Source organism: Schistocerca americana, chromosome 11, assembly GCF_021461395.2.
Source record: "Schistocerca americana isolate TAMUIC-IGC-003095 chromosome 11, iqSchAmer2.1, whole genome shotgun sequence".
NCBI classification, from domain to species: Eukaryota; Metazoa; Arthropoda; class Insecta; order Orthoptera; family Acrididae; genus Schistocerca; species Schistocerca americana.
The window spans coordinates 191685518-191711739 of record NC_060129.1 but is presented as its reverse complement, the minus strand read 5'-3'; the positions used below and the strand labels follow the sequence as shown (position 1 = coordinate 191711739).

At 44.7% G+C, this 26222-nt stretch overlaps 1 protein-coding gene across 4 annotated transcripts in view; it reads right to left on the bottom strand.

The window, feature by feature from the left end:
• Window positions 1-26222, bottom strand: part of LOC124553713 — a 194263-nt gene that overhangs the window by 146293 nt on the left and 21748 nt on the right. For all 4 annotated transcript variants that reach the window (XM_047127610.1, XM_047127611.1, XM_047127613.1 and 1 more), the window contains exon 2: window positions 10191-10340. The gene's annotated coding sequence lies outside the window, so the exon portion shown is untranslated. The remainder of the gene's footprint in view (window positions 1-10190; window positions 10341-26222) is intronic.

The following is a 26222-nucleotide window of genomic DNA, read 5'->3' as shown; positions in this document are numbered from 1 at the left end:
GTTTTCTAATTCTGACTGAGGTATCCTGTTATTTTTGATTATTACACAGATCTGATCAGCTAATCGTTGTTCTGTTAAAAATTTTAATTCTGGGTACCTGGTAATAAATTTTGTGTATACTTGTGATCTGTATCCAATTGTGTTGGTCCCTAAGTTTGTTGCTTGGTAATAACAGAACATGAGGTGTTGGTTAATTTCATCTGACCATCTCATCCTCTGTCTTTGTTTTCCTTCTAGGGTGGTTGCAGGAAGCATATACTGCAAAACACTTCTACTTGGATTTAAATCATTTTCCGTGTATCTAGCAGTGTCGTTACCATTGTGGGCAGGCATAGGGTTCAAGCGTCGTCCCCGACCATGACGGCGCTTGTCTGAGGCTTCTTTAGTTCTGTTCTGAACCAACTAATCACACTAAAAGGGGGGTTAGCCCTCTTAGTGGTTTGTTCTTTTCGTCGCCTTTTACGACTGGCAGAACATACCAGAGGCCTATTCTTTTCCCGGGCCTCCAGGGGAATTATTATTATTATTATTATTATTATTATTATTATTATTATTATTATTATTATTATTATTATTATTATTATTATTATTATTTGATTTAGAAAAAATAGACATTCAGTAGGATTCCATGTTAGAGTCGGGGTTATTTTTGAAATAGCAATTCCACTGAACACTTAAAATTTTACATTGGGTCTTAAGGCGTGTGTGATAGTGTCTGGACAGTTCATTCATTGCAGTACAACTTCGCATCCACACACTGCAAAGTACTGCATCTGTTCCAAAAAGTAGGACAAAAAACAGTACCACAACAACCCTCACACAAGGTAAAACTTATGTGATGCGATTTCTGTAACTGCGGAAAGATGTCAGTCATGTTTTCTTATCACGCTCAAATGTTACATTCAGTGAACTCATACAAGGTCTGGCCAAAAGGTATCAGGAATTTAATTTTGCAATTTTTATACATCTATTTTAAAATTATTTTAATCTTGCTCATACACATGTTCGTGATGCATGTTTGCAGTTCAGCTGTTTTGAATATTTAGTTTATCGTTCACAGCTGAAAAGGTTATACATGTTTCAGAGTGCTCAGCAAATTTACTCTAAGACAACAGTTTGTAAGTGGTATAAATGTTTCAAAGAGGGTCGAGAAGACACTGAAGATGACAATTGCCCTGGATGCAATAGAACATACGACAGTGTGGAAGATGTAAGGAAAATGGTTCTGGAAAATCACCATCAGAGGTTGCTGATGATACCAGCATTGGTTCAGTTTTTTCAGATATTTTGGATATGAAACATGAAGCAGCAAGGTTGGTTCCAAAATTGTGGAATTTCAACCAAAAATGCCTGTGTGCAGATATAGCACAGAAATTGCTGAATGTAGTCGACAATGATCCAGAATTTCTAAATAAGGCTATACAGGTAACAAAACATAAGTACATGAATATGACGTTTAAGCCAAGGCCCAATCATCTCAATGGAAAGTGCCTGAACAGGAGGAAAAAAAGAGTGACAGGTTTGATCACATGTGAAGTTTCTTATCGCTGTTTTCTTTCATCACAATGGGATAGTGCAGCATGAGCCTTATGGTTGTATAGACAATACGGAATACTATCCAGAAGTTACGTGCCATTTGTGGGAAGGAATCTGAAGAAAACAATCAGAATTGTGGAAAAACCACTCATGGAAATTTTATCACAATAATACTCCCACTCACACTTCAAAGCTTGTTTGTGGTTTTTTTTTTGGCAAAAAACAAAACTATTATGTTGGCTCAGCCACCTTATTCACCAGACATGGCCCCTTGCACTTTTTTTTATTCCTGAGGCTGAGGACAATAATGAGGGGTGTCATTTTGCTACAAACAGAATCGCAGAAGGAGCTGTACACCATAATGAAAAGTTAGTTCCAGAAACGCTTTCAAGATTGGTTGGTTGGATTAAAAGTGGGGGGGGGGGGGGGGGGGGGAATGTGACCAAGCTACGAGGTCATCAATCCCCTGCTCTGAATAAAACAATGCCACAGGTGTGAGAATAAAACAAAAGAGACTGACAACTTAAAACGGAATGAAAGGAAGAATCACAAGAATGATGAAGGGCAACAAACATATAAATGGACAAAATGGGAAACAAAAACCACAGAAATGCAAGAAACGGGATGATGAGATTAAAACAACAAAGCAGATTAGCATGGGTGGGTAACCATCACAATAAAAAAGAAGCCAGCCACTCTGCAACACATTAAAACCTCCACCCTAGAAGCACTAGGGTGGAGGACACAGAGGGACAAAGGACATGCACTAAAACTTAGATCAAATGATAAAACCCACCCTCACAAATAAAATGCAAAACTAAATCAGCCGATGAGGCATTGCCAGATAAAATTAGCGACAACGAGTCTGGTAACCCAAGATTTCGTTGCTGGGCAATCAAAGTGGGACAGTGCATCGGAATATGGGCCACTGTCTATCAGGCGCCACACCGACACTCAGCTGGAACTTCACGGCACAGGAGGTAACAGTGGGTTGCCCAGGCTTAGCCAATGCAGAGCTGGCAGAGGACAACCGATTCTCTGCAAGAGGCCCGCATGGAAGACTTCCACACATTCATATCCTCCTTAATGACATGCAGTTTGTTGTGTGTACTGTTATGCCATTCTCTGTCTCCCAAAGCCGAAAAACCTATAGTGTAAGTCAGAACACAGGTCAGGTTCAGAGATGCCCATCTCCAGAAGCAGTTTCCGCGTAGCCTGTTTGGCCAGTCAGTCGGCAAGTTTGTTGCATCAGATGACGACGTGTTCTGGAGTCCACACAAACACCACTGAACAACGGGACCCATCCAGGGCATAGATGGACTCCTGGATGGGTGCTAACAAAGGATGGCGAGGGTAGCACTGCTCAATAGCTTGTAGGCTCCTCAAGTATTCAGTACACAGAAGAAACGATTCCTCGGGGTATGAACGGATGTACTGAAGTGCACGAGAGATGGGCACCAGCTCTGCAATGAATACACTGCAGCCATTGGGCAAAGAATGCTGTTAAAAAAGGCCTCTGTGGTCGTAGGTGAAGCCAACATGACCATCACCCAGTGAGCAGTCAGTGTAAACCACTTCAAAGCCCCGGAACACGTCAAGAATCGAGAGGAAGTGACAGCAGAGAGTGGCTGGAGTAACGGCGTCCTTAGGGGTATGTGAAAGGTCCAGACAAATCTGCAGCCTAGGTGTACAACCACGGAGGTGTATCTGGATGGACCTAGATGGGAGGTGGTAAAGGGAAGGACTCCAGTTCAGACAGAAGGGATCGCATGCGACCCGCAATCATTAGCCCTGACCTCAGCTGGCAATCCAGGGGATGAACTGCCGTGGGTGGAAAAAGGAGATGGTAATTCACATGCTCAGGAGAACTATGAATGTGTGCAACATAACTGGTGAGCAGTTGTGCACATTGGATGTGCAATGAAGGGACTCCGGCCTCCACCAGCACACTGGTCACTGGACTCGTTCTAAAAGCTCCCGTCGCTAGGCGAATGCCACAGTGGTGCACTGGGTCAAGTACATGCAATGCTGAGTGTGTGGCCGAACCATAAACCAGACTCCCATAGTCAAGGTGGGATTGAACAAGGGCTTTGTAGAGCTGCAGCAGAGTAGAGCAATCTGCACTCCAGTTAAGTGTTGCTCAGGCAGCGGAGGGCATTGAGATGCTGCCAGCACTTCCGCTTAAGCTGATGAAGGTGAGGTAGCCAAGTCAATCGGGTGTCGAAAACCAGTCCTGAGAATCGATATGTGTCCACTACAGTGAATGGATCATCATTAAGGTGAAGTTCTGGTTCAGGACGAATGATACGATGCCGACAGAAGTGCACAACACACGACTTTGCGGCCAAAAACTGGAAACTGTGGGCTAGAGCCCATGTCTGCACTGTGTGGATTGGTCCCTGTAGGCGCCGTTCAGCAACACCAATAGTGTTGAAGCAGTATGAAATGCCGAAGTTGCCTGCATTCAGAGAGGGTGAGACGGATGGCCCAACAGCTGCTGCTAGACCATTAATGGGCACTAAAAATAGTGATACACTCAATACAGAGCCCTGCAGGGACCTATTCTCCTGCATATGGGGCAAACTATGGGAGGCACCAACTTGGACACAAAGTACGAAGCAACAGGAAATTATGGATAAATATCGAGAACGGGTGTCGGAGACTCCACTCATGTAATGTGGAAAGGATATGATGTCGCCAGATGGTGTCATATGCTTTTTGTAAGTCAAAAAACGCTGTAGGCCACGTGACTCCAGGATCCAACCCAACTGCCAACACACCATGCATTCCAGCAGCTTACAAACAACCTTGCAGAGGCTGATAGCTATCCACATAAAGCGGGTTTTTACTGGGTTTGGGCACCGGAATGATGGTGCTGTCCTGCCACTGCGATAGGAAGACGCCATCACACCAGATTGGTTGAAGATGACGAGGAGATGGCGCCTGTAGCCAGACAAGAGATGTTTAACCATCTGACTGTGGATCCGATCCGGCCCAGGAGCTGTGTTGGGGCAATGTGCAACTGCGCTGACGATCTGTCGCTCCATAAATGGGCCATTATAGGGTTCACTGTGGCGTGTAGTGAACGAGAGGACTTTCCTTTCCATCCGCCATTTAAGCCTCGAGCATAGTGCTCAGCAAAGTGCTCGGCTATCGCGTTTGTGTTGCACGCCATTGATGAAAACACCCAGGACACCTGTTGGGTGTTAGTTCAGACTTGGGGAGGTGATGTATGGCAGCCAATGGTCGACACATACCTCTCCCAACACTCCTGTTTACGTCGTTTTATAAGCTGGCATACACGGGCACAGAGCCGCTTAAATTCTATAAGATACTCTAGGCAAGGGCGTCACCTATGTCGCTGTAGAGCTCGCCAATGCTCTGTAATTGCCTTAATGACATCCAGCGACCACCAAGGGACTGTCTTTCGGCGGGGTCACCCTAAAGAGCTAGGGATGGCATTTTCTGCCGCAGAAACTATTGTGGTAGTCACCTGCTCAACCATCACATCGATGTTACCATGTGGGGCAGAGTCACCAGTGACATCAGAGGTGAAAGTTTCCTAGTCCGCTTTGTTTGAAGCCCATCTGGGTAGGTGTCCATGGGCCTGAGGCCAGGGCAGTGACAGGAAGATGGGGAAGTGGTCACTACCACACAGGTCATCATGTGCTTTCCAGTGGATAGATGGGAGAAGTCCTGGGCTGCAAATTGATAAATCAATGGCCAAGTAACTATCACGAGTGACAATGAAATGAGTGATGGCCCCAGTATTTAACAGGCAGAGGTCGAACTGACACAGTAAAGTTTCGACATCTCTGCCTCGGCAAGAATGGTGTCACTCCACAAGGGAGTTATGGTTGTTGAAATCTCCCAAAAGTACGAAAGGTTTAGGGAGTTGATCAATCTGTGCTGCTAATACATTCAGGGGCACTGCACCATCTGGAGGAAGATATACATTGCAGACAGGTATTTCCTGCATCATCCGTATTGTGACAGCCACAGCTTCAACAGGGGTTTGAAAGGGCACAGTTTCACTACACACTGAGTTTACGACATAAACGCAAAGTCCACCTGACACCCGATTATAGTCGCTATGGTCCCTTAATATATCTTATAGCCATGGAGGTCAGGGGTTTCACATTGCCAGGGATCAGATTTCCTGGAGGACAATGCAGAAAGCAGGTGTAAAGCGTAATAGTTGCCGTAGCTTAGCCAAGCAGTGGAAAAAACTGCCGCAATTCCACTGGAGGATGACATCATCGTGAGACTGGGAAGGCATGGAACATTCAATGAGGCAGTTTACGCCTCAGAGTCACCTGCTGCCACCGATTTATTGCCTGAGCAGTCTATATCCATCGTGTCTGAAGGTCTGGCAAGATCTAGGTCCTCAGCGGATGCCAGAATCTCCATCCCATCCTCAGACACAGCTTGTACACAGAGGTGGTGTGGCTGCCACAGTAAGTTTCTTGTTCTTAGTCATCATCTTTTTCGATTTTTCCTTGGGTTTGCCTGGCTGGGAGGACTTCACTGAATCTGTCTCCAGAACTGAGGATGAGTGTGAAGCACTGTGACCAGCTCTTTTTGGGTTTATTCAGCCATTGGCGGGCGTCATCTTTCCCACGGGCAGAAACCTGGGAAGGGAGTGACCCAAGGGACCCCTTCCTAACGAGAGGATCTGAAGACGCCTTACGCCTCTCTGGTTCAGAAGTGCAGACTGAAATCCCCGATGGTTGGGGCATGTTGGTCCCAAAGTAGGTGCCACAGGAGCAATAGGGAGGGAAGTGCCCCCCCCCCCCCCACCACCACCACCACCACCACCACCACCACCACCACCACCACCACCAAGGGAGCAGGTGTAGTCTCCCAGTTCTAAGAGGCGACAGGAATTCAAGGAACTGATGGGGCGACAACTGTTCTTGTAGCGGTGGCATATGAGGAGGACATAGCCACAGGATGTAGGTGCCTAATTTTCCTCTTAGCCTCAGTGCAGGTCAGTCAGTCCAGGGTCTTATAATCTGTGATTTTTCTCTCTTTATGTAAAATCCTGCACTCTGGCGAGCAAGGTGAATGATGCTCTCCACAGCTGACACAGATGGGAGGCTGAGGCACATGGAGTATTGGGATGCAATGGACGTCCACAATCTCGACAGGTTGGGCTGCAAGTACCGTTGTAAGACACATAGCCAAACTTCCAGAACTTAAAGCACTGCATTGGGGGGCGGGGGGGGGGGGGGGATATGGCTTGACATAGTAGACCATCAGCTTGACCTTATCAGGAAATGGTCAGCCTCGAAGGCCAAGATGAAGGCAGCAGAGGCAACCCGGTTATTACTCAGACCCTGATGGAGTCACCGGACAAAATGAACACCTCACCACTCTAAAGTGGTGCGCTGCTAGTCATCAGACCCCAAAAGAAGGTCCCTGTAGAATATAATACCCTGAACCATATTTAAAATATTATGAGGTGTGATGGTAACAGAAACATTCCCCAACTTGCCACAAGTGAGTAATGCCTGTCACTGGGTAGAGGATATTGTTTTTATTGAAACTGACCCTGAGTGCATTCTGGACAAGCCCTCCACCTCCCCAAACTTGTCCTCCAAATGTATGTTCCACAAAAAAGTGAGGCTTCATGGATATGATAGATTCCTCCCATGGTGTGGCAAGGGAGGGGAATGACTTGGGGTCATGTTTCTTAGCATTGAAGGTAGACTCTGCCTGCTTAGAGACTGCTGGTGGCACACCACCAGCAAGAGATAACGTACTAAGTCTCACGGTGTGTCATCTGCCATAATGTCACCCACTCCAACCAGGGGCTCTCCCGACGGGTGCCACCCAGACACAGGAAAGGCCACCTGGCTGGATGGCCATTGCTGGGGGTCCCAATGCCTCAGGTTCAAATGGCTCTGACCACTATGTGACTTAACATCTGAGGTCATCAGTCCCCTAGACTTAGAACTACTTAAACTTAACTAACCTAAGAACATCACACACATCCATGCCCACAGCAGGATTCGAACCTGCGACCAATGTCTCAGGGAGCTGGGCATCTACTTCTTGGCATACGTGGGGAGTTAATGGTGCAGACATCAGCATAGCGATCCCTGTGTTGTCAGGGGGCTACAACCAACAGGGTACATAGTGGCCCCACCACAACAGACTGGTTACCATGCTGGATATAAGGTGCAAAGAAGTCCACAGTCATCGCCGGCACAGAAGGTGCCACTGTATAGTGCATGGTGGAAAATGCATCCAGGAAGGTGTCCTTGCCCAAGAAATGGAGAATGGCTGGGACTGCAAGGCAATAACACGAAAGTGGGCTGAAGATCTCAAAGCATGATGGACACGATGCACCATGTAAGGTGCCCTTCCCCAATTGGTTCGCTCTTTGGGAAAATTTTGAAAAATGGAGGTCAAACCCTACAGGGGCCCATCACATAAAGGCTGAAACATGTGAGACTCCTTATAGTCACCTCTTACGACAGGCAGGAATAGCTCGGGCCTATTCTAACCCCTGGACCCGCAGGTGGATATCAAGATTGGAAAAGTGCTGGACAAATGTACAGGGTGATTCTAAAGTCACTATACATTTCAGTGACATAGTAACAGAATATTTGTTTCTTGCAGGTACTACGACAGAATGCTAACCAAAGAAGAACAAATCGCTGTTGTTTCTACTCGTCTTTGTGGAATGACGTATGAGCAGGTGCGGACAGACTTTGTCTGTCGATTCTGGAAAACAGGCCCTACCAGACTTGCCATCAAGACCCTCGTTAATAAATTCCAGCGTACTGGTAGTGTTGTAGATAAAGAGCGTCCAAGGAAACCGACCATAACACACCAGACACCGTGCAAAGTGTGCAGGATGTGATCACACGTAGCACTTCTGCGTCTACCAGGAGATTTAGTAGGGTGCTTGGTATTCCTCAAACCACTGTATGGAGACTTCTTCATTACAAGCTGCACAAACATGTGTACCATATCCAAGTCGCACATAAGCTTGAAGCGGAGGACTACGCAGCCAGACAAGCTATGTGTCATGACCTGCTACAAGCTGTAGAAAATGTTAATTTGATGTAAAATGTCTTGATCAGTGATGAAGCTACATTTCATACTTGTGGACATGTGAACAGACACAACTGCAGGATCTGGGCAGACGAACAACCAAGTGTGCTGCAGGAGTGGCAATGGGACACAGCAAAAGTGAATGGGTGGTTAGGGATAACGAGGTCAACAGTGCAGGGACCCCTCTTCTTCGCAGAACAAATATTTACTGGAACCACATACCTAGATATGTTGTAACAGATTTTGGAGCCCCAGTTGATATCTGATGGGATTATGGATACTGTTTTTTTTTCTTTTTTTTTCCAACAGGATGGTGCACCACCCCATTTTGCCCTTGTTGTTCAGGATTATCTGAATCCAGTATTTCCCAGCAGATGGATTGGTCGTGCCTCTCCACAGATGTAGGCACCCCACTCCCCTGACTTGACACCCTTAGACTTTTTTGCATGGGGGTTTATCAAGTCTAAGGTATACCAGGTGAAGATCCGCAGCACTGAACACTTAAAGCAGATTCGAGCTGAAGCTTCTGAGATTACACCAGATATGCTTGGGCAGGTTTTTCGGTTTACAGTGGAGCACTGCAGAGGGGGGAGGGGGAGGGGGGGCATGGACATGCAAGGTTGTCACATTGAAAAGTACTGAAATTATGTCCTATTATAAGTTGCACTGCCATTACATGTTGGTTAATAAAATTTGTTTAAGTACAAAATGTATAGTGACTTTAGAATCACCCTGTATAGTATCTGAGGGAGTTTACTGAGAAGGGGACAAAGTTTATTGATTAATTAATATAGACACTCTAAGAAAAACAAAAATTTCCATGCCTTTTTGGTCACACATCATATATAATGTGCATACTGACAAATTATTCACTAGAAAACCTATCCACATTGCAGAGTATCACTGTTAACATGCAACTTCCACTGCTAGAAAAACAAAGTCAAGACAGAACCAAGCAATACTGATTGCAAGCTTGAGAGCAAATAGAGGAGTGAGCATCACTATTGCCAACAGAAGGTACCTCAAGTGAATGGAACAAGTTTATTTCCAAAGAAGTTATAGAGCATATAGTGTCTACATTTGCAGTCATGCAGATGTGTTCAGTGCAATACAGGTATCAACATATGTGTGGTTAAGGAATCAAATAAAATGGCATTACTCTGTAATAAGCAAAGAGAGTTATGGGTTTGTAGATTTGAGGAATGGGACCAAACAGCAAGGTCATTGGTCCCATCGGATAGGGAAGGATAGGGAACAAAATCAGCCACGCCCTTTCAAGGGAACCATCCCAGCATTTGCCTGAAGCAATTTAGGCAACCCACGGCAAACCTAAATCAGTATGACTGGATGAGGGTTAGAACCATCATCCTCCTGAATGTGGGTCCAGTGAGCTACGCATTGCACTACCTTGCTCAGTAAGAGTGTTACAGGTCCCTTATAGTGAAACATTCAGAAAATATTCCTTAAGAGCACCTAGTGGAGTTCAAGTGCACAGTGTAGTTTCGACTATTATCAGATGCACATGACAGCCACGTATTCTTTATGCAACACACACAATAAAGAAGTTGACAAATGGACTACCCACTCACCAGAACCCACAGCAGGATCAGACACAGCAGAACAGCTTGCGTGACGTGTACACAGGGGCCAGCCACCCTGTCGATGACACACCAGATGTGGTGGTGACCATAAGGTGGTAAGCCATCTGCTTCTACAATCAGTTCGTCAGCTGGTTGAGGCTGTGGAGATGGAAAGAGCCACTGCAATCACAAGTCCACTGACAGCTCTCCACTATAGTTTAAGTTATGGAAAAAACATAAACACAACTACATCCAGTTCATTAAGTACCCAATTACCCCATTTTCCATAAAATAAATGATTTACTTTATAACATAGTTGCGGCCAAACATTCATAAAAACTGAAAAAGAAGTGGAGAGGGGAAGACAAAGACTCAATGATGAAACCCTCATTTGCACAGAATTTTTGACAGTGGACCCTTTCTCTGTGAATTATTGCATGTTCTCAAACTCAACAACACTTTCTTGTTTAAAAACTGAAACACACAGTACTGATGTTCCACAAAAATACTTTATTTTTATTTCACTATCAACCAACTCTCAGCTTTCTAGGCCATCATCACACTACTTAAGGCGACAATGTATGTTGTATGCAGCCAATGTTAAATTATCGAGTTTTTGACCCCATTATTTTGGATAAATTTTTAAGACACCAACTTACAATTTTCCACAATTATTAAATGCACCTTTCTAGATACACTGAACTAGAATTATTACTGAAATTGTATTGTGGGGCATGCTATCTTTTCTTTTTTAACACTCAATTTTTTGACAGAATTTTGTAAATAAATGAATATAAAAACAAAACAACTCAGGATATTTTAATTATTCTACTTCCATATGTGTTGAATCTCACACTTGGCATGCTGTGAAAATTTCACATCTCTATGATCAGTACTGTTTTAGAAAACAGGTCATTTACTGCAAAAAAAGTAGTTAAGAGATATTGAAGTTTAAAAATTTTTCTATTCCAAATTCTTATACAGGCTTCAATTTCTGCGTCTCTTATGCACCAGAATTGCTGTGGCCCATAGTCTGTGTCTTCTTCAGTGTCACAACAGCCCACTGCTTGCCACCTCCTCTTCTTTATTGGTTCTTTTGTCATTTGCTGAGCAACTAACTCTGCTTCACATACATGAAGCTCATCCAGTTCCCACAGCCCTTTAGCTGTGTTCTGTCCAAATCTTACCCCTAACTTCTCCAGAACCTTAAGTTTATCATAGTTCCCACCATTAAAAGTTATTACAGAATCAGACACTGATAACTTTAGAGTCATAAGGCTAACAGATACATTTTTAGGCGCACAGCACCACACAACATTACTGAAGGACTCATTCACATTCTGGATCTTCCCATGTAACCACTTCTTTAGTAGCTCAGGATTTTCCAAATCCCTGTTAATAGTTTTGATTGTCTCCATCACTCCCAAAGGAAGAGAATATTTATGTGTAAATTTATGCAGGGTGCCAGAAAATTCGGCTTGCTTATATTAAAAAAAAATGGTTTAAATGGCTCTAAGCACTATGGGACTTAACATCTTAGGTCATCAGTCCCCTAGAACTTAGAACTACTTAAACCTAACTAACCTAAGGACATCACACACATCCATGCCCGAGGCAGGATTCGAACCTGCGACCGTAGCAGTCCCGCGGTTCCGGACTTCAGCGCCTAGAACCGCACGACCACCGCGGCTGGCTCTTGCTTATACTTACACAAAGTGTTTGGTGGAGGTGGACTCAAAGCATGACATGGCTTTTCATCGGTTGATATTCAATGAAAGAAAGTGCTCCACACAGCTCTTTTCATCTTCTCTAAATTGTCACAGTTACCTCTAATGGCCCACTCAAGTTTTTGTACAGGAACATCATATGGCTTACTGTTTTGTACTGCAATGAAAACCTTGCTGTCTCCATGACCTAAGTAATTCACATATCTGACACCTCTCTCCTCCTGTGAACGTTGGAAAATGTTAACTGCTCCTCTTACCTCCATTCCTCCAATTGTTCCATCATAATTTTTTATATACTGCTGCTTATGAAGTAATCTGTTGTTCTGGTCACTGTACAACCTTGGCAGTACTTACTGAGAACTTCAAAATCCGAAACTTTTCCAGTTTCAATACTTATTGCAGATGTAAAACAATTTTTAGAATTAAACCCACACTTTTTGCAGGACACAGCCACAGCAATGCTGATGTCTGTGTCACCCTCATTTTGTTCAACAGCTCCTGATGAAGCAACAACCACTGAATATTCAGCCACAGTATTTACAGAGTCCCCCAACTGCTGTTACATATTTCGTAAGCCTAGAAGATGGTTTTGGCAAATTCAACACAGTGCAGAGAACATCACCAGCCCTTGCACCTTTACTAATGCATCTAAGGCCATAGAACAGTCTCCCATTAGTTTCATACAGTTCATTACCTGAACACTTTGATGAACTATGAAATGCTTCTTCATTTTTGCACTTCTGACATTTAATTATTAATTTAGATACAACACCTATTCTAGCTCAAATATCCTCGTAAAGTTTAACTTCACCACCGCTAAGACAGCAACAGACAGTTTCAGAAAGGATTTGCAGATCAATAATGACGTTGTCCATAATATCATTACTTTTACCACTGTCACCTGTTTCTAAAGCTACTTTCCTTTTAGATGCACTAGGGGGGTGGCCACTTAAGCAACATTGTTGTTCCCTTCACTGCTAGCATGTGTGTTTTCAAGTACTTCAGAATAAAATGCAGGTCTCACCTATCTGTTACCCGAAAATTTGCATTTCTTGAAGTTACTTTTATGCATAGTCACTTAATTTATGTATAAAAAGCAATAGAAGTTATCTTACTACAAAAATAGCCAATAATCACACTACTTTCAACGAAAACTAGTATCAGAAACAAAGAACTGATTTGTTTATTCGTAATGCCAACTTCTGAAACGTAACAGTAGGCACAAAACAAAGCAGTTCACAGCCTTCTAGACTGTATAGTTCCCTAGATATCACTGCTCAACTGTGGCAGTATATGCGTAGCCGTGAAATTTGACAGTCACACGTCAACATTCAAAATATTATTTGAAGGTCTCACAATTGTCTGATTTTAATGTACTATATACCAAAGTGTTCAGGAAAGTCCAAATAACGCAGACCACCAGCAGTACACCCGATTCAACAAGATGTCAAGTCCGAAGTAAATTATGGAGTACAAAACATAAAATGTCAAACCTGAACAAATTGCATGTACAACGTCCCCTTAAGACTGTAGAGTTGTAATTATTAGACTAACTGAACAAGAAAGGAGTTGGAGGCTCAAAATGAAATATTCCACCTTTGCTGAACATGCTCTGATTGAAAGTCACTCTTTAATATTAAATGTGATATTCTCCACAGAGCAAATAAAAGTAGAAAACTACCTTTACTTGAATTTCTGTGTATCAAACACCATTCACCCTAAAAAGCAAACATTTACATTATTCACCCTTTATAAAGCAACAGCAGCCACTTAATATTTTTCTTGCAGGAAAGAAACATACTCATTGTACAAATTATAACTCTTCCCCACCCAGATTCAATACAATCCTTCCTCTGCTCTACTCATTTCACGTGCCTGCACAGCAAGTTGACAGACGTACCAAGCACCGACACCACAGTGGCCTAGGACAAGCTTGTGCCACTCACATTGGGCATCCCCTACTAACCACTGAATCTGAGAGCACTGGAGGCCAAAGATACTGCCACCAAAGGTACTGATTATGTGTATGGAAGCAGACAAATTACATGGAGCAACAACGACTTTCCATCTTCAGAAATTTCAACTGAGGTCACTGTTGTACAACTAATTATCGATTAACCCACAGTCCACTCATTTAAATCTGTCACATTCTGAGAAATCTTGTTTTGAGAGTTTTTCACATATTTAAGGTCTTTCTTCTACAGCATTATGGATAGAACCAATTATTTGTTAGTTTGCTTCTATTTTCTGTACACTATATACTTGTTATTTATCAAACATATATTGTTCCCTCCATTGCCCATTTTTAAATATTTGGGAATTGGGAACCATTTCTTAAATTCTATTCAGTGCTATGAAGGGGGAGGAGAGAGAGAGGGGGAGGGAGGGGAGGAAAGGAGGGAGGGGAGGAAAGGGGGGAAGTGAGGAGAGGGGGGAGGGTGAGGGCAGGGGGCAGGGGGAGGGGAGGGGGAAGGGGTGGGGATGGGGAGAGGGGGGAGGGGATGGGGAGACGGAGGGAGGGGAAGGGAGGAGGGAGGGAGGGGAAGGGAGGGGGAAGGAGGGGCAGAGGGAGAGAGATTGATTAGGTTAAGATCTGTAGTCGGGGCCAGTACAAACAAACTTTAAATCTGCAGAGGGTATTGAGCTTATACTGTAAGCATCGTTTGAAAAACCCCTTGTTAAACTTCCACCCTAAAATGCCGCCGTTAAAGCAAGGGAGTGAAATAGGACATGAAGGTCTTTTCGAAAATTTGTCGCTTGTAAGACAAGTTTGAAGGTAGGATTAAGAAATTTGGCATTTGGTTTGTCAATCAGAAATAAAATTCGTGTTTGTGTATTTTTGGAAATTCAACCACTAACAGGGTAAAATAGTGGGTGAAAATTTTATGAAAATAAATTATTGAAGGACTACTAAAGCATTTTACACAAATTCGTATTTAACTTCTCACTTACAAATAAAAAAAAAGTGTGATTCAGTGTATTTAGACATTCAACCCCCTATGGAGTGAGATAGAGGCTGAAAATTTTTGTAAAATTATTTCATTGTGAAATCATTTTCAAAGCTAAATCTACAAAAGTTTACATTTGGCTTCTCTGTTAGAAATAAAAAGTTTTCGCTGTTTTCGGAGACTCAACCTCTAAGGGGGTGAAATATGGGACAAAAATTTAAGAAAATATATCATTACATTAAAAAATCTTTGAAACCAAGTCTGTGAAAACTGATATTTCACTTCTCGGTTAAATATAAAGAAATATAGGTCAAAGTTCCTATGGAAATACACTGCAAGAATGCAAAGGGCATGATTAACAAAAACCACAATCGTGTTTTTGGGCAGAATTGCAGTCGGAAAAGACCATGCTTTTATGGCCTTAATTAGCGTGAAAAGCTTAGAAGATGTTGGAATTTGTTAACAACATAAAAATTCGATTAAAGGAAAACAAAAAATATGTGCAGACCACATAGTCTATGCAAGCAAAGCAAAGGGGTAATAATCTTATTACTTAGATAATTAAAATACAAACTTGTAGTTTTAATGTTTCTTTTTAAATTTTTTTCTATTCATAACACCAATGTCTAAACAGGACCCCCAAATAAGGACACTGGGACTTCGTGTTAATAGAAGAAATCTGTGCTGACATACAAGCTTTATGACCTGATTATGATACAACTGATTAAGGCATTTACGTTTATGAGACCATGACTGAAATAACTTGTGTTTGAGATATTACAGGTGTTGTTGAAATACGAAGACATGTGAAACATACCATCATGATAGAGAAAGAAGTGCAATAGTGCGGATTACTGAAAACTGCAGCACCCCTCATCGGCTTTGATCCGTGACATCATCAAGATGGAGGATACTTAAAGCTTATACAATATGGTGACCAAACAGCATAGATAAGACTGCATGTGACATCATTATACTATTTTTTTAGGGCGCAAAAACAACTAGTCATACATGCCCATGTCAAAACTGACAAGACAAGTAGAGGAGTTAAAAACGATTACACATCAATCTCAATAAAAGGACGATAAGACAGCTAAAAACAGGGACACGGAGAAAGGTCTATAAAATACTCCATAGAGAACTGGAGGTCCAGAGCTAAAAATTAAATGTCCTTCGCGATATTTCTACAAAGGATAAGAAATAAAACGCGGTCGACAGCCCATGTGTCATTCACTAAAATGGCCCATAACTCATCACGGCAAACATAAATGAGAACGAAAGTAGTTAGAAAAAGAGCATTCCATCAGGAAATGACTGACAGTCAAAGGTTGAGCGTAATGAGCACAAAGTAGTGAGAGAACATCACTTAGCAAATAGCGATGGCTAAAAAGACAGTGCCCGATATGTAACCTAGTTAAAATGATCTCCTCACGAGAGAGGGCTGAGAGGAGGTTGTCCAAGCCACTGGGAGAGGCTTAATAACCTGGAGCTTGTTCCCATGAAGGGAGGACCAGTGGTGATGCCAAAGTGACACCACCTGCTTACAGACAGCAAAACAGAGATCATCGGAAGGAATGTATGAAGTAGCAGGCTGAGGTATAAGGACTGCAGCCTAGGCAGCAGCACCAGCTGTCAGACTGACGTGACCTGGCACCCATTTAAAAATCACAGTGGCTGCATCAAGAGTGAGCAAGTAACAACTTTCCTGGATGTGTTGCACTAGGGGATGGACGATGTACAGTGCACAGAGGCTTTGAAGGGCGCTGAGAGGGCAGATGACGCAATTGACACCCGATGTACTGCGTAGCCTCATACAGGGCAACGAGTTCTGCTGTAAATTCTGAGCAGTGTTCTGAAAAACGTCGATGCTTTTGACAAAGGCACACCCAACACGACAGTCAGTTATAGAGCCATCAGTGTACACAAAAGTATTATCGCAAAGTTCCGTGTGAAGATCATAAAACTGAAGGCAATAGAGTGAGGCTGAAGCAGTGTTCTTAGGAAGTGAATGAAGGCCGAGATGGTAATGGGTTCACACCCACCAGGAAAGTTGCAGGGAGTGTGAAGTTGAGCTGCTGGAGCAACATCTGAAAGCGAACTCCAGGAAGTAACAGAAGAGGTATGCACGCCCCATACTGGTGATCAAGGGAGTCATCGAAGGAGGCGGCATAGGATGGATGACCATGCATGGCAGACAAATGGCATGCATATCCGCTGAGGAGAAAGTCACAGTGGTAGGCCAGCAGTAGTTCGACAGCTTCTGTATACAAACTCTCAGCGGGGCTAGTGTAAAATGCACCAGTGGCCAAATGGATGCTACGATGGTGGATAGTATTGAGGCAGGGTAAAAGGGATGGACGTGCAGATGCATAAACGAAACACCCATAGTCTAGTTTCAAACAGACAAGAGACCAAAACAAATGGAGGAGGGTGGTTCAGTCTGCACCCCAGGAACATTGAGGGGCCACACAAAGCGGGCTGCCAGGTAAGACACGTGGGAGGACCAAGAAAGTTTCCTATTGAGCATGAGCTTCAAGGTATTTCGTAAATTCAATGAATAGAAGAGCAACAGACGCAAGATGTAAAGGCAGTGGAAAAAACCAATTGTCCTACCAGAACTTCATACAAACACTTTTATCCGTCACTGGCGATGCTCCACGAGTAAAGACAACTGATGCTGCTCAATGAGACAAGTCCATGGAGAACTGCAACAGATGGCGAAATCGTCAGCAAAAAGAGAGACATAGTTGCCCAGCGGGAGACAGGCCTTTATAGGGTTAATACTGATACCAATGAGAATGACACTCAGGATGGAACCCTGGGGCAACCCGTTTTGCTGTATAAAGGGGTCTAACAAGGCAGAAACCACACTTACCTTGAAAACTCAATTTTTAAACATGCCTGAAGGAAACGGGGCAGGCAGCCATGGAAGCTCCACGTGTAGAGAGTATGGAGGATACCAGTCCTCCAGCATGTGTTGTACGTTTCTTCAAACCAAAAAATATAGCCACAGTTCCGGACTTCCGCAGTAAACCATTCATGACATGGATGGGCAAAGGGACAACATGGTTAAAAGCCACCATACAAGCCGGGCCTGAATTATACATTCTATCACCTATGTTCTGTCACCTAGAAAGGTGCTGCAACATCTAAATGTAAATAGCATCTGGCCCTGGGGCAGAGGATTGGGATGAAGTGAGAGCATAATGAAGCTCCCTCATAGTAAAGTTGGAACTGTAGCACTGACGATTCTGAAAAGAGAAAGGTACGCCAGAGCCTCCGCCGCTCATTTCTGACGGAGAAAGGTCCAGTGATAGTGGGAGACACTCGAAATCTCTGCAAAATGGCGGCCCAATGTGTTGCGGATAGCAATGGGGTCCACACTGACACGCTGACATCTATCAGGCCAGAAATTGGGGAATGGATCTTCATCCCAGACAACTGTCAGAGGTTGGCCCTCATGACAGGAGAGCGAGTGGAACTGTTAAAAGAACTAGTGAATGAAAACTAGCGAGCTTTTTTTGCTTTCCTGAAGAACGTGACTACATTGTGAACACATCTGCCTATAATGAATGCAGTTTGCATCGCAGGATGACAGTTAAAAACGCAGAGAATACGTCTAAGTGCTAGAATTGCATCGTGGCATGCCTCAGTCTACCAAGGTACCGGGACATGGCATGGTAAAGAGGAAGTGCGAGGAATGGAATGTTCTGCAGCGGTAAGGATAACATTTGTAAGATATTCCACCTGGTCGTCACAACTGGGGAAATCTTGTTCATCGAAGGTCGCCATGGAGGAGTAAAGCCTCCATCAGGTTTTAGTAAGCTGCCATTTGGCTGTGCATGCAGGTGGGGTAGGCGTCAGCAAATGGATGGCACGCACAAAATGGTCGCTTCAGTATATGTCGGAGAGAAAGGACCACTCAAGACGATGGGCAAGCTGGGCAGTGCAAAAGGCTAGGTCCGAATGAGAATAGGCGTGCAAAGGAGTCTGAATATGATGTGGGTCTCCTGTGTTAAGACAGAAGAGCTTAACTTTATTAAGGTGGTCAACCAAGAGGGCACCTCTTGGGTAGGTTCTGGGGGAACCCCAAAGGGGGTGGTGCACGTTTAAGTCACTCAGCAACAAAAAAGGGCCGAGGTAGCCGCCCAATAAGATGGACAAGGTCTGCCCTGGTGACATCAAATGATGGAGGCATGTAAACGGTACACATGGTTGGTTGGTTGGTTGGATGGCTTAAAAGAGGGGGAAAGCGACCAAACTGCGAGGTCATCAGTCCCATGTTCCAAATAAAACAATGCCACAAGTGTGAGAATAAAACAAACGAGACTGAGAAATCAAAACGGAATGAAAGGAAAAAAATCACAAAGACGATGAAGGGCAACAGACTTGTAAATGGACAGAAGGGGACGCAAAAACCACAGAAACGCAAGAAACAGGATGAAGAGATTAAAACAATAAAGCAGATTACCACGGCTGGCTGACCGTGAGAGTAAAAAAGGAGAAGCCAGCCACTCTGCAACACATTAAAACTTCCACCCTAGAAACACTAGGATGGAGGACACACAGACAAAGGACATGCACTAAAACTTAGATCAAATGACAAAACCCACTCTCACGAATAAAACGTAAAACTAAATCTGCCGATGAGGCATTGTCAGATAAAATAGCGGCAACGAGTCTGGTAACCCAAAATTTCGTCGCTGGGCAGTCAAAGTGTGAGAGAGCACCAGAATATGGGCCACTGTCAACCTGGCGCCACACCGACACTCAGCTGGGACTTCACGGCACAGGAGGTAACAGTGGGTTGCCCAAGCTTGGCCAATGCGGAGTCGGCAGAGGACAACTGATTCCCTGCGAGAAGCCTGCATGGAAGGCTTTCACACAATCGTAGTCTCCTTAATGACACTGACTTTGTTGTGTGTAGTGTTATGCCATTCTGTCTCCCAAAGCCAAAAAACCCTACAGCCTAAGACAGAATGAAGGTCAAGTTCAGAGCTGCCCATCTGCAGAAGCAGTTTCCGTGTAGCCTGTTTGGTCAGCCTGTGGGCAAGTTCGCTGCCTGGAATGCTGACGTGTCCTGGGGTCCAGACAAACACCACTGAACCACTGGACCCACCCAGGGCAAAGATCGACTCCAGGATGGCCGCTACGAAAGAATGGCAAGGGTAGCGCTGGTCAATAGCTTGTAGGCTGCTCAAACCGTCAGTACACCGAAGAAACGATTACCCAGGACATGAACGGATATACTGAAGTGCACGAGAGATGACCACCAGCTCTGCAGTTAATACACTGCAACCATTGGACAAGGAATGCTGTTCAAAATGACCTCTGTTGACGCAGGCGAAGTCAACATGACCATCAGCCATCAGTGTAAACCATTTCAGAGCCCTGGAACACGTCAAGAATCGAGAGGAAGTGACAGGGGAGAGTGGCAGGAGTACCTGAGTACTTCAGGTCATGCAAAAGGTCCAGACAAATCTGCAGCCTAGATGTACACCATGGAGGTGTATGCATATGGACCTGGATGGGAGGTGGTAAAGGGAAGGACTCGAGTTCAGACAGAAGAGACTGCACACAAACTGGAATTGTTAGCCCTGACCTGGGCCACAGATGTGGAGGGTGAACTGCCACGGGTGGAAAAAGGAGACTGTAATTCAGATACTCAGGAGAACTACGAATGTGTGCAACGTAACTGGCGAGCAATTGCACACATCGGATCTGCAATGGAGGGACTCCAGCCTCCACCAGGTCACTGGTCACCAGACTCGTCCTAAAAGCTCCCGTCACTAGGCGAATGCCACAAAGGTGCACAGGGTTGAGCACATGCAATGCTGAGGGCGGCACCAAACCATAATCCACACTCTCATAGTCAAGGTGGGATTGAAAAAGGGCTTTGTAGATCTGCAGCAGAGTGGAGCGATCTACACCCCAGTTGGTGTGACTCAGGCAGGGGAGGGCATTGAGGTGCTGCGAAGGTGAGGTAGCCAAGTCAATTGGGCGTCGAACACCAGTCCTAAGAATCGATGTGACTCCCCTACAGTGAGTGGATTGTCAGGAAGCTAAAGTTTTGGTTCCAGATCAATGGTACGACGCCGACAGAAGTGCATGACACACGACTTAGTGGCTGAAAGCTGGAAACCGTGGGCGAGAGTTGTAATGGTTTTTTATTTACGTGACCATTACGGCACTCCAACCCCAGTTCTCGATACCAGTAATATCGTACTACTTTTCTGCGAAGTAACAGACATATTTTTGTGACAATATTCACATTTGGTTTTATTAATTGATAGGTACTCCGACGTATCGATATATTACAGTGATATGGTTCTTGTGTGTATTCATTTCTGAGAGACTGTCATAATTTTTGACTTACTTGTAACCATTTGGCGCGAATGCGCACAGAGCAGTTTTTGTTTCACTTTGCAGAAGTTAAGTTGTTATTTCGGTTTGTAAAAGAACAGTGAAGTCTTGTGTTTGGTTAAAGTGGAAATTAAATATATGAAGATTGATACAAAGCTGTTTTCTTGATGATGTGACAATTAAGAAGAAGTATATGTGAATTTACAAGAAGTTTAATAAAAATGTGGATCGTAAACACCAAGTCAAAAATTATTTCTACCATACCATTATTCTGATCTGGGATTGTTTGATCATTAAGAATTTCCTGATAAACGCATTTGTTAGGCTTTCAAATATTGCTAAAATACAGATCTGGATCTTCTAGCAGCCAAAGTGGAATCACCCTAGAATCAACAAGATGAGCCATAACAACTTCGACGAAATCTACGTGGGAATCCATTCAAGATAAGTGCCAAAATTAATGACTTTTTTTACAGTGACATCATTATTTCCATTCTGACGACACCATCCAACAGTCAATAACTTTGTTGTTGCCTGATAAAGAGAACAACTGCTGTGTGAGCAACATTATTAATCTGATTTCTAACCTAATTTGCAAGTCGTGGTATTGTTAGGTCCATACTGCGCCTTGTGGATGGCTCCTTGTAGGCACCGCTCAGCAACACCAGTGCTGCTGGAACAGTATGAAATGCTGAAGTCGTCTGCATACAGAGATGGTGAGACGGATGGCCCTACAGCTGCTGCCAGACCGTTAATGGCCACTAAAAATAGTGATACACTCAACACAGAGACCTGTGGGACCTGATTTTCCTGGATATGGTGTGAACTCTGGGAGGCACCAACTTGGACAGGGAAAGTAAGGAGAAAGTGCAAATGCCGGATAAAAATCGGGAACGAGCCTCGGAGACCCCACCCGTATGATGCGCCAAGGATATGATGTCACCGGGTGGTGTCATGCGTTTTTTGTAGATCAAAAAAGACGGCAACAAGGTGTTGGCATGTGGAAAAGGCTGTTCAGGTGCAGACTCGAGGGACACAAGATTATCAGTGGTAGAGCACCCACGGCCATGACATGGAGTCGCTAGGCCACGTGACTCCAGGACCCGACCCAACCCAACCGCTGGCACACCATACATTCCAGCAGCTTACAAACAACGTTGGTGAGGCTGATGGGCCGATAGCTGTCCACATCAAGCGTGTTTTTGCCGGGATTGAGCACCGAAACGATGGTGCTCTCCCGCCATTGCAAAGGAAAGACACCATCACACAAGATCTGGTTGAAGATGATGAGGCGATGGCGCTTGTAGTCAGACGAGAGGTGTTTAATCATCTGACTGTGGATTCGATCTGGCCCAGGAGTTGTGTCGGGGCAATGTGCAAGTGCGCTGACGAGCTCCCACTCCATAAATGGGGCGTTATAGGGTTCACTGAGGCATGTAGTGAACGAGAGGAGACTTTCCATTCGACCCGCCGTTTGTGGGTGCGAAAGGAGGGGGTGGGGGGGGGGGGGGGGGGGGGAGGTGGGTAGTTATCCGACACAGAGACTGGAGCATAGTGCTCTGCAAAGTGCTCGGCAATTGTGTTTGCATCTGTACATAGCATGCCATTGATAGTAACGCCAGGGACACCTGTTGGGGTCTGGTACCCAAAAAGATGTCTAACCTTCATCCAGACTTGGGAAGGTGACGTATGGCAGCCAATGGTCGACACATACCTCTCCCAACACCCCTGTTTCTGCCATTTTATAAGCTGGCATACACGGGCATGGAGCTGCTTAAAGGCTATCAGATGCTCTAGGGAAGGGAGTTGCTTATATCGCTGTAGAGCTCGCTGACGCTCTGTAAACGCCTCAGCAACTTGTGGCCACCACCAAGGGACTGTCTTTCGCTGGTGGCACCCTAAAGAGCTAGGGATGGCGTTTCCTACCACAGAAACGATTGTGGTAGTCACCTGCTCAACCATCACATTGTTGTTACCATGTGGGGTAGAGTCACCAGTGACATCAGAGGTTAAAGTTTTCTAGTCCACCTTGTTTGAAGCCCATCTGGGTAGGTGTCTATGGGCCTGAGGCCGGGGCAGTGACAGGAAGATGGGGAAGTGGTCACTACAACACAGGTCATCATGTGCTTTCCAGTGGATAGATGGGAGAAGTCCTGGGCTGCAAATTGATAAATCAATGGCCAAGTAACTATCACGAGTGACAATGAAATGAGTGATGGCCCCAGTATTTAACAGGCAGAGGTCGAACTGACACAGTAAAGCTTCGACATCTCTGCCTCAGCAAGAATGGTGCCACTCCACAAGGGGGTTATGGGTGTTGAAATCTCCCAAAAGTACGAAAGGTTTAGAGAGTTGATCAATCTGAGCAGCTAATACATTCAGGGGCACTGCACCATCTGGAGGAAGACATACATTGCAGACAGGTATTTACTATATCGTTCGAATTGTGACAGCCACAGCTTCAACAGGGATTTGAGCGGGCACAGTTTCACTACAGACTGAGTTTAGGACATACACGCAAATTCCGCCTGACACCCGATTATAGTCACTATGGTTCCTTTATATACCTTATAGCTGCGGAGGTCAGGGATGCACATTGCCGGGGATCAGGTTTCCTGGAGGGCAATGCAGAAAGCAGGTGTAATGCTTAACAATTGCTGTAGCTCAGCCAGCTGGTGGAAAAAAAACCGCCGCAATTCCACTGGAGGATGACATCATGAGACTGGGAAGGCATGGAACATTCAGTGAGGCAGTTTGCGCCTCAAAGTCCCCTGCTACCACCGACTTTTTGCCTGAGCAGTCTGTATCCATTGCGTCTGATGGTCTGGCCAGTACCAGCTCCTCAGAAGATGCCAGAATCTCCACCAAATCCTCAGACGCAGAGCTTGTAGGTAGTGGTGGTGTGGGTGCCACCTCAAGTTCGTTATTCTTAGTGGTCGTCTTTTTCGATTTCTTGCGCTGCTCCTTGGGTTTCCCTGGCTGGAAGGACTTCACTGAACCAGTCTCCAGGACTGTGGATGAGCATGAAGTCCTACGACCAGCTGCTTTTGGGCTCTTCAGCCACTGGCAGGTGTCATCTCTAGCAGTAACCTGGGAAGGGAGTGACCCAAGGGACCCTTCCTAGCAAGAGGAGCTGAAGAAATGTTACACCTCTCTGGCTCAGAAGTGGGGACTAAAATCCCTGATAGTTGGGGCATGTTGCTCCCAAAGTAGGTGGCATGGGAGCAACAAGGAGGGAAGTGGCCCCCACCATCAAGGGAGTCGGTGTAGTCTCCCAGTTCTGAGAGGCGACAGAAATTCGGGGAACTGATGTGGCAACAACTGTTCTCGTAGCAGTGGCATATGAGGACGACATAGCCACAGAATGTAGGCACTTAAATTTCCTCCTAGTCTCAGTGTAGGTCAGTCAGTCCAGGGTCTTATATTCCATGATTTTTCTCTCTTTCTGTAAAATCCTGCAGTCTGGCGAGCAAGGTGAATGATGCTCTCTGCATTTGACACAGATGGGAGGTGGGGCACATGGAGTGTTGGCATGCAATAGACATCAACAATCTCCACAGCTGGGGCTGTAAGTACAGCGATGAGACATATGGTTGAACTTCCAGCATTTAAAGCACTACATCAGGGGATGGATATCACAGCGGTAGACCATATCCTTGACCTTCTCGGGCAATGTGTCACTCTCTAAGGGCAAGATGATGGCAGCAGTTATCCCTCGGACCCTGATGGATCGCCGGACAAAATGAATTCCTCACCACTCGAAATTGGAGTGCAGCTCGTCATCCGACTGCAAAAGAAGGTCCCTGTGGAATGTAATACCCTGGATCATATTTAAACTTTTATGAGGCGTGATGGTAACAGAAACAGCCCCTAACTTGCTTCAAGAGATTGGTTCAAATAGCTCTGAGCACTATGGGACTTAACTTCTTTGGTCATCAGTCCCCTAGAACTCAGAACTACTTGAACCTAACTAACCTAAGGACATCACACACATCCATGCCTGAGGCAGGATTCAAACCTGCGACCGTAGCGGTCCCGCAGTTCCAAACTGCAGCGCCTAGAACCGCTCGGCCACTTCGGCCGGCTGCTACAAGCGATTAATGCCTGTGATCGGGAAGTAGGGATGGGCTATGATCGCGCTCGAGAAACGGCGACACGAAGGCAATTTCTCGAGAATGTCTCAGGTACGCTCGAGAAGTTGACAGTGCTGCGCGCTCTCTGAGAAATTGCGCAAACCTTCAGTACACGAAGCACTGAGCCGCAGCGGTCGTACTCGTCGTACGTACGTGCACATAAAACTTTGAAACTCTATGATAGATATCAATTGTACTACCGTTATTAATGTGTACTGAAGCATTAGTATATGTCTCATAAGACAAAAATCATAGAATTGTTGTTTAAAGCAAAGCACAGAATTCGCATGAAACAGAACCTTTAGTTTTACAAAATAAATTACCTTGTACATTCTGCATGTGTGGATGCATGCTTAAACGTAAAAGAGAAGTGCTATAGCCTTTTATATACAGAAACTGCATACATGAGTTTACTTACTGAAGAAAGAAAGGAAACAAAAGTTGTTCAGCAGAAGGCATTTTTACCTCCCATTGCTGCACTGCCGTCGATTTTTGTTTAGAAATATGATTTTATTAACCAATTGGCCTTTTAGTGTCTTCTTTGTTTATAAGTAGTCCTGTTTTCGAAAATATTCTTTCACTGGGAACAGAAGTAGCGGGTATTGCAAGATAATTTTTTCCCACGACAGCTAGACCTGGGTAACTGTTTTCATTTTTTTCCAGTAGTGTAAAGGATTATCCGTGCCTTGCAGGTACGGTTCTTCCAAATATCGTTGTACCTCCAGGTCTATGCTATCACAACCGCTTTTCATTACATTTTTATTGGAAACCTCTTCATCGAAAGAAGCCCATAAGGAGCTACTGGCGTTTTGTACGAAGTGGTACTCGTGGCTAGTGTCGTTAGTAGCCGAATGAGTAGATCGTACAGTC